Genomic DNA, 13813 nt, shown 5'->3' with positions numbered 1-13813 from the left:
ACTGCCACATGCAACATGTGTGGGCCACGGTGCGTGGACTGTACTAGTGGGGTTATGTTGTGCACTCGGGTTTAACACTGTAGTCGGAGCAGTTGATGGCTGAATTACAGGCAATTCGTCCATGAATGAAATTGTAGGTAAACTCATGGCAAGCTGCAGGTCACAAATCACGTGGTGGTTCATCGGTGCATAACGGTGGCAGGAGGAAAGATGAGAAATACGTGTACTGTGGTCGAATAGAAAAAGTCCGGGGTCACCACTATGGGCAACAGGTTGCTTAGCTACTGTAATAACCTGAGCACCACTTGTATGAAACTCGTGTTTATTCTAACTTCACAATTACACATATACCCACATAAACAAGCCTCATGAGTGTCACCGGTCGAAACGTAAACACACACTACACAAAGGCACTCCTCAAGACCCGCGTCCTAATAGTGTGTCTATGAACAGAGATCATAAATAAGGATAAAACGGTATTGATGAATTTCAGTAATATTAAAAGTAAAGCTAGAAGAGCAGTAAAAACTGAGTTACGGAACTATGTTATTGCACAAGCTCCATACACAAAATTCCTTGGTGTATGGTTGGATGAGCACTTGAGATGGGAAAAGCATCTAAAAGTTTTGAGTAAAAAAATTAAGTAAATGCTGCTGTGTGCTAAGAATGCTTCGGGAATGCTGCAACATTCAATCATTGCTGTGTGACTATTATGCTTACATGAATAGTTTGCTTAGATATGGTGTGATCTTCTGGGGAAATACAGGTATAGCAAAACAAGCTTTCAAACTTCAAAAAAAGGGCTATTAGAATAATGAAAGGGGTTCCCTGCAGAGTGTCATGCAGGGAAACATTTTAAAAAAATTAAAATAATGACTCTTCCTAGCTTATACATCTATGAATGTGTATGCTTTCTGAAATCTCACCAGGAATTTTCAACATTAAATAGTCAGGTTCATAACCATGAAACAAGGAACAGGGATGATTTTCACAGACACACCCACAAAGGAGCACTCTACCAAAAAAGTGTAAACTACCAGCCCAAAATACGTTTTGGTGCATTGCCTTCTACAATAAAGAAAATTAAAGAATTTCATAAATTCAAGGTAGATCTTAAACAATTTTTACTAACACATAGTTTTTATACCATTGAAGAATATCTGAATATGGAAAAGTAATAAATATATATACTGATATAAAATATTTGTATTTATTATCCAAGTTTTTGAAACAAATTGAAGGTAAGAAACTATATTGTAATTGACTACATCCATACAATGTATTTTGTTAATGGATAAATAAAGAGATTGATTGATTGATTGATTCACTAATTCATCTTCACTGCTGATTTTGAGCGAGTTTGTTCCAACATGTATAATTTTCATCTTAGTAATTTCATTTCTGTTCTGTGTCCTGTTCTTTAGCCGCTTGTTCAGCAATATTTTTGAAATGTTTGCTGAGTTGTTGAACTCTAATTCCAGGTAACATGGCAATTTCGCAGTTGGGGACATCGACATTTATCATTGGCAAATCTTCTATTACTGTAAACTCACTATCTTGTACAGCTGTGGGCTTGTTTCTTCTTTTGGTGTATGCCACCGTCTTCCACTTATATTTATCTGCTGATGTTAGACCTGTTGACTTTTCGTGTCTTCATTGGAGGCACTGGGTATGGTATATTTTTGTTTTTGAAGTTTGAGCCTGCATATGGAGCAGGGGATATGTTATTATTTTTTGAGTTCGTATATTCACGCATAATTTCATGGTCTTCTATTTGTTTTGGCAGTTTTCATTCTCACAGCACTACCTTTCTTATATTAGTGTATCATTTTCTTTCCTTGCCTCGAATAGTTTAGTTTTTACAGTGTCAATGTTGTCTGTAATGTCATCTGTAATGATATGGAAATATGATGGGTGTAGGCATAATACTGTTGTCAGTGATGAAGAAAACATATCTTGTGAAGCAGCAGAAACAGCAAGAAAAAAAAACAATCGAAAACCAGTCATACAGATCTGAAACTGCATATGAAAACAAAAAACCTAACTGTTTACGTGGAAGTAGGGAAAGTTGTGGGATTGTCAATAGACCCAAAACAGAACACTCATCTCTCAATAAAATAGTGCAAGAACCTAAAAATCTAGCAAATAACATAGTCACATCTAAGAAGAATCAGAAAGAGCCTCAAAATCCAGCAAATAGCATCTTAACACCTAAGAAGAATCAGAAAATCAAGGTTTATTCTTACAGCTATGCATGAGGATTAGCAGTTATGTTAACAGAAAGAGGACGTTCTGCAATTATTGAATGCACTATAGATGGAATCGTAAAACCAGGGGCAGGTTTTTGAGATGTATCAGCATCAATCAAGAAAGACTGCAACACCTTGACAGATAAAGACTTTGTAGTTGTAATGGCTGGGGCGAATGACGTCAGTAGAAATGAGAGGTAGACAGCAACATCAACACTGAAGAAAACTCTGGAAACATTGACCCACACCAACGTGATTGTGGTCAATGTGCCTCATCGACACGACTTGCCTGAGTGGTCCTATGTCAATAAGGAAGTGGATCAAACCAACCAGGAATACAAAGCTATTTGTAAGGACTTCAAAAATGTCTCTGTAATAAACACTAGTAACTGCCACAGAGATTGTCACACGAAGCATGGTCAACATTTTAACAAATTAGGCAAACTTAACTGCTAAGGTCATCAGTCCCTAAGCTTACACAATACTTAACCTAAATTATCCTAAGGACAAACACACACACCCATGCCCGAGGGAGGACTCGAACCTCCTCCGCTGGGATCAGCCGCTCCGTCCATGACTGCAGCGCCTAAGACCGCTCAGCTAATCCCACGCGGCAATAGTATTAGATAAGTTGAGCTGTGTTTCAACTGAGATGTCAAAAACCTTACAGTGCTAGACCAGGTTAGATACTCCAGCACCATTAGGTTACAGCCTGGTCAACTGCTTTATGGTAACAATATGTTTAGTCAGTCAGGTAAACATGTACATGAAGGGAAGCAAAAAGGGGAGTTTAAAATAAGTTTCCTCAATATACAGGGTATGACAGATAAAAACCTAATTGTTAATGAATTTTCCAATGAAAATATGTTTCATATCTTATGTATAAGTGAACACTGGTGCAAAGAGGAAGTACTAGGTTACAAAGTACTGGATGATTATACTTTAGTTAATTGGTATAGTAGGAAACACCATTTGAATGGTGGAATAGCAATATATGTAAAAGCACCTCCGACACAAAAGTATAGTAAGCTAGATCTCAACACTCCCTGTGAGGAACTGCACTTTGAAACATCAGCTATAGCAACTGAGTGCCTTAAAATATTAGTAGTAGTAGTCTACAGGTCACCTAGTGGAGACCCCAGTTTCTTTCTTGAGAAATCTGATGACCTATTAATGTCCTTCTGTACACCAAAATGGCAACAATATACTATTGTCATTGGAGAGGACGTCAACTTAAGTTTTGATATTCTTCAGGACAAAAAAAACTGTGGCAGATTTCAAGAATGTACTTTGGCAATATAAGCTGTACTATACTAACTCCAAACCTACCAGGGGCTCTGCTTGTCTTGACAATATATTTACAAATATTAATAAAACTCATATGTCTTCAGATGTTGTTAGTTTTCATTTCTCAGACCATAATGCAGTACATATTAGTCTTAGCAATGTAACTCCAGACTGTTCCAGCCCAAAAGCTAAAACTGTAACCATGAGACATAAGAACAAAGAGAGGATAGATAGATTTAGAATTGCCCTCACTTGTCAGTTGGTATGCCCTATTTAGTAGACTACAACATTGTTCCTCCGACATTGTTTTTACTAAGTTTTTCTCTATATTTTTAAATACATTTGAAAATAATATTCCTTTGAGAAAATGTACTCTAAATATTAAGGATAGTAGTTGCTGTAAGAGAAAGAAAAACAGGGAATGGTATACTCCACAGTTAGGGCAAATGAAAAACACTGTTTTGCTCTATTCTGGTATGTACAAGAACAGCAAATCTGAACTACATAAAGAATTATATTCCAGAGCTAAGTGCAATTATAGACAGGCTATTAATGATGCTAAGAAGCTATATAATACAGCCCTCATTGAAAAGTCTAGAAATAAAAGAAAAAAAGCCTGGAGTATAATTAACTCTGTGGCACACACTAAAGGAAATGAACTTATTGCCATATCCCCAGCTGAATTCAATAAATTCTGCATCCAATCTATTGAAGAAATATGCAGCTCAATACACAAACCTCCAGAAAATACCCTTAACTTCATCGATAACTAATTTGAAAGACCCTGCCAGAGCATTTTCAACTTCACAGAGGTGTTTACAATACAATTCTGAAAATAGTTAAAAATTTCAAAGCCTCAGATATCGATGATTACTATGATTTATCATGTAACTTATTGAAAGATATTATTGACTCCATAATTGATCCCTTAACCTACTGTGTATATAAATGTCTAGCTGAAAACAAGTTTCCTGATGTACTAAAAATATCTAGAATGGTCCCAGTATATAAGAAAGGTGATAAGAACTGTCCTGCTAGTTACAGACCAATATCGTTAACTCCTGTTTTCTCAAAAATTCTTGAAACATTTATGTATAATCAAGTTAGCACAAGTTTAGATAACTTAAACTTAATAAGTGACAAACAATATGGATTCATGATAGATAAATCCACAACAGATGCTATGGATTCTCTTGTAAAATTTGTTTTGGATGTGTTTGAGCCTAGGGCATTTTCTCAGGCTACGTTTTGTGATCTGAGCAGAGCTTTTGACTGTGTGGACCATCATACTTTACTGAATAAACTATCCTATTATGGTTTTGCTAATAGCAGCATAAAATGATTAAATCCTTCCTTGAGAACCGCCAACAAGTTGTATTCATTAACAGGGAGAAGTCAGATCTGATTAATGTTAGGTCCGGCATGCCACAGGGCTCAGTACTTGGACCTCTATTGCTTTTACTTATGATTAATGACCTGCCGTCTTTTGTAAACTCTCACACAATAATGTATGCCAATGACACAACTTTTTTAAATAAAAGCTCAGATTTAAACACACTAAAAAATATAGTTAAAGACATCCTTGCTCAGAGTTCATTATGGTTTAGAGCGAACGGTTTTCTGCTAAATGAAAGCTAGACCCAGGCACTTTCCTGTAGCTTAAGAGAGAATCATGACGTAGAAAGTATAAAATTTGTAGGTGTTATAGTAGACAACAAGTTGACATGGGAACCACATGTCAAACATTTATCTGCCAGACTCTCAAGAGTTATCTATTTAATTAGAAACTTAAAAAGACATGTCCCCAATAGTTATATAAGATCAGCATATTTTGCTTTATTTCAAAGTATCATATCACATGGAATCTTACCTGTGGGGCAATAACAGTCACGTAAAGGGCAGTCTACTTTTACAAAAAAAAAAAAAAAAAAAAAAAAGGTAATAATAATAACCAACTCAGATAAGTTAGAACACTGTAAACCCTTGTTTGTTAAATTGCAATGGCTGATGGTAATAAACTTGTACAACTATAATGTTCTATTGTATGTTAGGAACAATATTTCAAATATATCATTAAGAAGGGATGTACATAGCCATAACACCAGGAACAAATCATGTTTAGATGAACCTTATCAAAGACTATCCAAGTCACGGAATTCATATTTAGTTCTTGGATTTAAGATGTACAATAAGTTAAGTATAGATTCTAAAGAGTTACCTGTCAATATCTTCAAAGCTAATTTCTACAGTACTAGTAAATAATCCTTTCTAGACAGTAGATGAATTTTTTGAAACTGAAAATACAGTCTTTCAACACTGTATCTAGCAGATGGCCTTATGTAATCCAAACCAAATTGTATTTAGTAATTAATGTTCAAAATGTAAGTTATCTTGATGTTGTCTATTGATTTATGAGCTGAACAACAATAAAATTTGATTGATTGATTGATTGTCTTGTAGCCTCTTTATAGTTTCGTTTTCTGAGACTTGTGATTCTATTTGATGGATTTCACACATGCAGAGCTTCTTTTCACATATTAACCTATTATTTTCATTCTTTGTGTTTATATTTTATAACTTTGTTATTTGAGTCTATGGTATTTTAAAGTTCGGCTGTTTCAGCACGTAAACAAACTTGGCATGTCCACGAAATATCATCACTGATGGACTTCAGATTTACCTTCGCGCACTTTTTGTGTAGCCAGTAGTTGCACTTTATACAGAATATATCTTTCATCATTCGCTTTTTTGCGTTCTCTACATGAATAACTGTTTGTTTTTTTGCCTTCTTGACGAGAGCGAAGTGTCACTACACTTTCTTAATGACGCCATTCAGTTTGACATTGACTGACAGAGTTGCTGGATGATGAGGGATACCATGTAAAATCTGTGCTATTGGCATGTTAGATCATGAGAATCCCAAGTTGGCTGGGGGCCATTGCCTATGATGCTCCAAATGTTCTCAATTGGAGAGAATGTGGTGATGTTGCTGGTCAAGATAGGGTCTGGGAAGCCCAAAGGCAAGCACTAGAAACACTCGTCATGTGTGGACGGGTATTTTTCTTGGTGGAAAGTAAGCCCAGCATGGCTGGCCATGAAGGTCAACAAAATGGGGCATAGAATATCATTGATGTACTGCTGTCCTACAAGGGTGCTGCAGATGACAATAAATGTGTCCTACTATGAAAAGAAGTGGCACCCTAGACTATCACTCTGGGCTGTCAGACCATATGGCAATTGACAGTCCTGTTGGTGTCTCACCACTGTCTGCGACATCTCCAGACATGTCATCAGCCAGATGTCTCACTGGCTAGAGTCCACTTCAAATTTGGTACTATCACCAGTGAAGACATATCTGGAGATGCCTCTGAAAGTGTTGGGATACCTACTTCATCATTGCCTTTAACACAGCCCAACTAGCTGGAGTGACTGACTGGTGTGCCATTCCTTTTCGTAGCAGGATCCACTTGGGTGCCATCTGTGGCAAACTTATAGCACTGCCATATGTTGATGGTATTCTACAACCCCTTTTGTTGCCCTTCATGACAAGCCATCTTGGGTTAACATTTAAACAAAATAATGCCTGTGTGCATATGGCAAAAGTTTCTACTGTTTGCCAAAGCCTGCCTTAGCCAGCAAGGTCACCAGATCGCTCTCCAAATGAGAATGTTTGGAGCATTATAGGCAGAGCACTCCAAACAGCTCAGGATTTTTATGACCAAAAGCATCAACTTGTCGTAATTTGGCATGCTATCCCTCAGTAGGACATCCAAGAACTCTAACAACCAATGCCAAGGTGAATAACTGCTTGCATAAGAGTCAGAGGTGGACCAATGAGTTATTGACTTGCTTAATTTGTGAAGCTCTCGCCCCTGAATAAATCATTCAGTTTTTATGAAATTTTAATCATTTGTTTGTACATGTAAATCACACCTTCTGAGTTCTGTAGTTCTGTCCTATTCAGAAATTTCTTCATGGTGTGTTGCCTGCCCCCTTTTGTGTGTGTGTGTGTGTGTGTGTGTGTGTGTGTGTGTGTGTGTGTGTGTGTTAAAAAAATGTGCCAAATACTTTGAGAGGTGGTAGTCAAATAAGTCAACATGGGTCCCGGAATGCATATTTTCTGAGATAAGTCCAATAAACATGGTTCTGGAAATGCAAACATTCTGCAATAAAGACATATTTACAGGAGATGTTCAACATGGTGTCCATTCATGACAATGTACCCAGTACCCTCCAGTGTAAGGAACGACGCATCCTTTGAAACATAACTGGTTGTTGTATGTGCTGGAATGCACTGAAGACACAACCCTGTTGTATCCACACATCATTGGCTGTTGTCATGTAAACCAATTCCATCAAGTGTCCCCACAACCAAAAGTATGTGGGGCTGAGGTCTGAGGAATGAGTAGGCCAAGGAGTGGGGCCCCACTGACCAATCCAGTAGTCCTGAAATGTCTGCGCCAGATGTTCACACACATTGTGACAAGAGTGTGCTAGTGTGCCATCATGCATGAACCACATTTATATTCACTGTGGCAGTGGCAGAGCCTCCAGCAAGGTAGGCAATATATTAATGAGAAAGTCCAGATAACTCACCCCAGTAACCTTTGTGGTAGCATGTATGGCTCTATTAATCAATCACCAAGAACACCTGCCTAGAGGGCAATCTACACAGTGGGTATTTTGAAAGAAGGGCACACAGGCTTACATTGCTAAACCATAGCAGAGTATTATATCTGCCATATCACTTGTCAAGTAGTAACATAAATGAACCCATACTTGGAAGAAAATAAAACACTATGATATGACACAGGGTTGGCTGTACTGTACAGTAAGGTACACAAAGACGGTTCAAATGGCTCTGAGCACTATGGGACTTAACTTTTGAGGTCATCAGTCCCCTATAACTTAGAACTACTTAAACCCAACTAACCTAAGGACAGCACGTACATCCCATGCCTGAGGCAGGATTCGCACTTGCGACCGTAGCAGCAGTGTGGTTCCAGACTGTAGCACCTAAAACCGCTCACCCACCCTGGCCAGCATACACAAAGAGGATGAAACCTAACAAAATGACTGAAACCAAACAACTGACTGCAGACCACCTAAAACTAATTAGAGTATTTTGAGGAAGACATCATAATACTCTACCAATATATCTGATGGAGCACCAATGCAACAACTGTGCTAATATCCACAACAAAGCATCACGCAATTCTTCCTATAAACATGTTTATCTTCTAAAGTACACATTTCTGGACCCATGTTTATTGGACTTATTTGTCTTGTTTCAATGAATATTACCACCCCTCAAACCATTAGAAACTTTTCTTTGAACAGCCTGTGTATATATATTGTTTATAGTAGAAATATTCATGAGTACACACACTTTCCACAAGTGAGTGACATATCATATATAGGAGAAAAAAGACAGCTGTAGAATGAATATATGTGACATATTATTAAACAAAGGAGAAGTTTTTATAAGCAAAACACAACATACTACAGTGGTTGTATGCCAAGGCAAAAAATCCATTACACAATAAGATCAGCCTCTATGCAAGAAGTTCATATTATCATTTTTTACTATTTATATCAATTAGCAAGCTATTCTGGTAATAAGAGGTGTGGCTATGAAATAGTAAGACTGATCCTGTCACAGAGTAAGTATGCTTGTACTAGAGATGAATGACCTGTAGCTGTATAGAATTCTCAGTCAAATGTGGCATCTCTGGTGTCTGTAGACAAATCAGAGGCCTTCATTTGTGTAAGAGCTGTTATTCTGTTTTGCTGGAAAAATGATAAGTGTAATAAATGAGGAACAAATTGCCATGAATTTTCACATGAAACATGGAAAAATTGCTACTGAAACCTATCTTTTACTAAAATAAGTATTGATAAGACTATTTTCATTTACACAAGTTTTTGAGCAGTTCAAGTGTTTCCAAGATGCCCAAGAAGATGTTAAAGATGACTCATGCCCAGGCCACCTTTTGACATCAAAAGTGAATGAAAAAATAAAAAAAGAAGGTAATCTGATTCAGTCTATCAGGTGAGTATTTGATCAATTGCTGAAACTGTAGAAATTGACAAAGAATACATGTGGCAAATTTTACATAATCAGTTTAACTTGAGAAAAGTGTGGGTAACACTGGTGCCAAAAATTCTCTTAATCAAACAAAAAGAAACTTCTGCAAATATTTGTAGTGAAACTTTGAATACCATTGAAAATGACCCTAATTTTTTTCATCTATGATCCAGAAACTAAGTGTCAATCCATGCATTGGAAGGGCTCAGCTTTGCAGAGAGTGAGGAAGCTCAAATGAGCAAATCAAGACTCAAAGTGATGACAACTGGGTTTTTTCCCGATATGGAATTGTATATCTTCACTGGGTTTCTGAAAGTCAAAGTGTTAATCAACATTACCACCTTGAGGTTCTTTTTCAACTCTGTGAGAAAATAATAAACAAAAAATACCCAAACTGTGGAAGAACACAGTTCTTCAGTGTTGCATCAAGACAATGCCCTTGCTCATACTGCATTTCCCATCATGATGAATGAGAAAATTGTGATCAAAGGATGTCTGCAAGGAGTGGTGAATGAAGTTATAGGAGAGTTAAATACTAGAAGCTACTCTGGCAAGGATATGTAGATGATTTAGTAATAGTAACACTCTGAAAACTTGCAAGTAGTGTTAGAACAATGGCAGAATGCGCTTTGAACATTTAACAAAACTGCTCCAGGAAACAGGATCTGGGGGCAAGTCAAAGGAAATTGTTGTAGTAGCATCTACAAAAAAAGCACTGTAATCTTTAGCTTTTCAATGAAATTCTACCTGTAGAGGGTAGCAAAGTATCTGGGCATAGCCCTAGGTGTGAGACTATCATGGGCCTCTCTCATAAGGAATATGTTCCAAGGTGAAAGATACTCCTATGAGAGAAGAGCCTGTGGGGAAAACTGGAGTCTAAACTGCAAGATTATGTATTGGATATGCACCACTGTTATAAGATCTATGATAATTTATAGTGAAATAAAGTAGAATAGAAGAAGACTGCTCAGGAGATTTGGGAGGTGCAGAGACTGGCCTGCTTAGCCGTAACAGGCAGAATTGGCATCACACACAGTGCTAGGATGGACATCTTGCCAAACATGCCCCCATTGCAGCTATGGTCTACAGGAGTCAGATGTGAGGGTATACAAGCTAAAACAAATAATAACTGAAAACCTCTAGAATATCCAGAATCCCACACCAACATAAAGAATGAGGTAAACACTGAAATGGGAAGGAAATGCCAGCTGACTATAAAGTAATTTCCAGTTGCTTCAAAACTTAAAAACTGAAAGTAGGAAACAGTGTAAGAATGAAACAAGATACTGCTTAGGAGACATAGTCTGGTTTTCTGATGAATGGAAAACAGATGTAGATGCTGGAGCTAAGGTATGCAGGGTACAGCCTATATTATAGAAGCTATCTTTCAAGGGAAACTAGCCACAGTTTTCTAAATAGAAATGTTTGCTATCAGAGTGTGCATAGAAGATAAACTGTGTAGGTGCTACAGAGATTGTGCCATCTACATTCATTCAGATAGTAATACAGCTCTGAAATCTCTATCAGCCACTACAACGAGAGCAAAGATCATTGTAAAGTGCCACGAAGCCCTTGTGGGGCTAGAGGAAAGCAACATGGTAAATCTACTGTAGGTTCCTGATCACTCAGACATTAGTGGCAATGAAGAAGCTAATAGGTTGTCCACAACAGGAACAATGACTCCACATGTTGGGCCAGAATCTGTCCCAGCCACCACTAGGTGATGGTAAAATAAAAATTACTTAACTGGAACAGCAGGCAGCACACATAATATTGAAGTAAGGACCTAAAAATAAAAAAATATTGCAAGCTGATGATGGCAAAGCCATGTTTCAAGAGAAGTTCTCCAACCCTGAGCTTGAACAGGAACAGAGTAAACACATGGTAGTGTAGGCTATGTGGCGATGAAGATGAAACTGCACCACATTTAATCTTATAATGCAAAGTACTGGAGGTCAAATAACACAGAATATTCAGGTAAAGGCAGACTGCTACTTCAGCCTTCATCAGTAAAAGACACACACACACACACACACACACACACACACACACACACACACACACACACACACACACACACACAAGCAAGCATGCAATTCATGCACACACAACTGCCAACTCCAGCATCTTGGGCTGGAATGCCTGAACTTAACGTGTCTTCTTTACAATAAGTAGCAATCTGTCTTTTCCTACATTGTTAATATTCCTACCTGAAGTTTCCATTGTTTAATATTCATGTAATTAATTCCTGAAGAAACTGTGCCTTACAAAGAACTAATAAAGGGTGTCCTACTACTCTTAGGGTACTAGTTGGTTTTACTAGAATCACAGGGAGTGAAACCATACAATAAACTCAGTTTTTGGGCACGCAGTAGTAGGCTGCGAAAATCAAATCAATTAAAGCCTTAATCGACTGTGGAGACAATAGAGCAAAATTTCATATCAAATGTGTAAAATAATACTTTGACTTTTTTGAGCATGTGTTTGATGACATAAAACAGTGAGTCACTAGGTGCCTGTCAGATTGATATTAATAGGCCATGTCTGTAAATTGTTATTGTGAAAAATTACAGCACAAGAAATGAATTGAAAGACAGAGTAAAACAGATCCTAGAATCAGCTGATGAATAGCAGAGAGAACTATTACAGATTTCAAAAGCCAATAAAGCTGTTCACTTTCTTGCCGTCAGTATTATACAGCACTCAACCGCATCCCCAGTTTTCAATTGCGTATGTACTGGAAAAGCAGTAAGTGTGGTTTTTTGGGTTCTGCTCTTTCATCAGTAGCACTTTATTTGACGGGTTTGGTCCAGTCAGAACATCTCACAATCTTGGGACAACCACTTCTTGGTTTTTCATTGTGGCTCAAAGTTAGGGTTTGATAGTTTTTCATTTGTTTTAATCTTACCAATGGATCACAATGGTATAATTTACCTAGGACTCATCTACCATATTGGAGTCAGGTTGTTTCATTCAGAGACATATTGCCTTGTAGTGGTGTTTTGCTTTGACAGAAAGCAAATGTTGGGTACAAAGTTTTTAGCCTTTTGGCTCTAATGTTTTAGTTCCATATCTACATCTATACTCTGCAGTTATTAGGGTTTCTTCCTTTTCCATTCATGTAAGGAGCATGTGAAAAATGAGTGTCTGAATGTCTCTGTGGGTGCAATAATTATTCTAGTCTGATCCTCGTGATTCCTACATTAGTGATACGAGGGGGTTGTAGTATGTCTCTAGAGTAATCATTTAAAGCCAGTTCTTGAAACTTTATTAACAGACTTTCTCAGGATAGTTTATTTCTAGCTTCAAGAGTCTTCCAGTTTAGTTCCTTCAGTATCACCTGTAAGTACTGTCTGGTATGGGTTGCACAAACATGAACAATATTCTAGGATGGGACTCACAAAAGATTTCTAAGCAATCTCTGTCGTACACTGATTGCACTTCCCCAGGATTCTACCAATGAACCAAAGTCTATCACCTGCTTTACCCACAACTGAACCTATGTGATCATTGATCATCCCATTTCATATCCCTACAAAGTGTTACACCCAGATATTTGTGTGAGTTGGCTGATTCCAACAGTGCCTCATTGGTACTATAGTCCTAGGATACAGCATTTTTCATCATATGAGTACAAATATTTTAATATTCTCATGTAAAAATTTTCAATACAGTAGTTTCTAAATAAATATGAAAATCTTAAAATCATTTTAGAATTTACCATTTTCCAGTGATTTACATTATTTTTGGTTGGTGCTGTCATAAGCCCCATTCCCTCAATTAATTGTTTCTCCGCCACTGAAAATTTCATATGATAGCGTTTTCCACATTTTGGTCTGTTAATTCCTCCTTGCCTTAATTGGTCACACTTTCTACAAATTACATGAGTATCTAGATTTAATGATTAACAGTCTGTTAGGTACATGTCAGGCAACAGTCTTCATTTCAGTGGTGAATGACAAGTACCAACACAGCTTGTTCAGAATTGATTTTCAAATTGATGTATGAAGAAACTACATCATGTATCTGCTCACACACAACCTGTAGGATAAAGCATAACATAAAACTGTACAGTTTGTTTCAGAATCTAAATCATTTTGGGTTTTAAAAGTAGTACAGTTGGCATTTTTGGGGGCATTTTCTAAATGATTCATCACCTGACTCTATTCTAAACTGCAATAAATAATAA

At 37.3% G+C, this 13813-nt stretch overlaps 1 protein-coding gene across 3 annotated transcripts in view; it reads right to left on the bottom strand.

Annotated features, from left to right (window-relative positions):
* LOC126325538 (phenoloxidase 1-like) overlaps window positions 1-13813 on the bottom strand; it is a 279076-nt gene that overhangs the window by 229238 nt on the left and 36025 nt on the right. Inside the window, exon 1 of one of the 3 annotated variants that reach the window (XM_049995260.1) lies at window positions 8470-8552. The exons of the other annotated variants lie outside the window; for them this stretch is intronic. The gene's annotated coding sequence lies outside the window, so the exon portion shown is untranslated. Of the gene's footprint in view, window positions 1-8469; window positions 8553-13813 lie in introns of those variants that run through there. 3 annotated transcript variants of the gene reach the window in all.

Source organism: Schistocerca gregaria, chromosome 2 (genome assembly GCF_023897955.1).
Source record: "Schistocerca gregaria isolate iqSchGreg1 chromosome 2, iqSchGreg1.2, whole genome shotgun sequence".
Classification (NCBI taxonomy): Eukaryota; Metazoa; Arthropoda; class Insecta; order Orthoptera; family Acrididae; genus Schistocerca; species Schistocerca gregaria.
The sequence above is the reverse complement of the archived record's forward strand: the minus strand, read 5'-3'. Positions and strand labels throughout refer to the sequence as shown.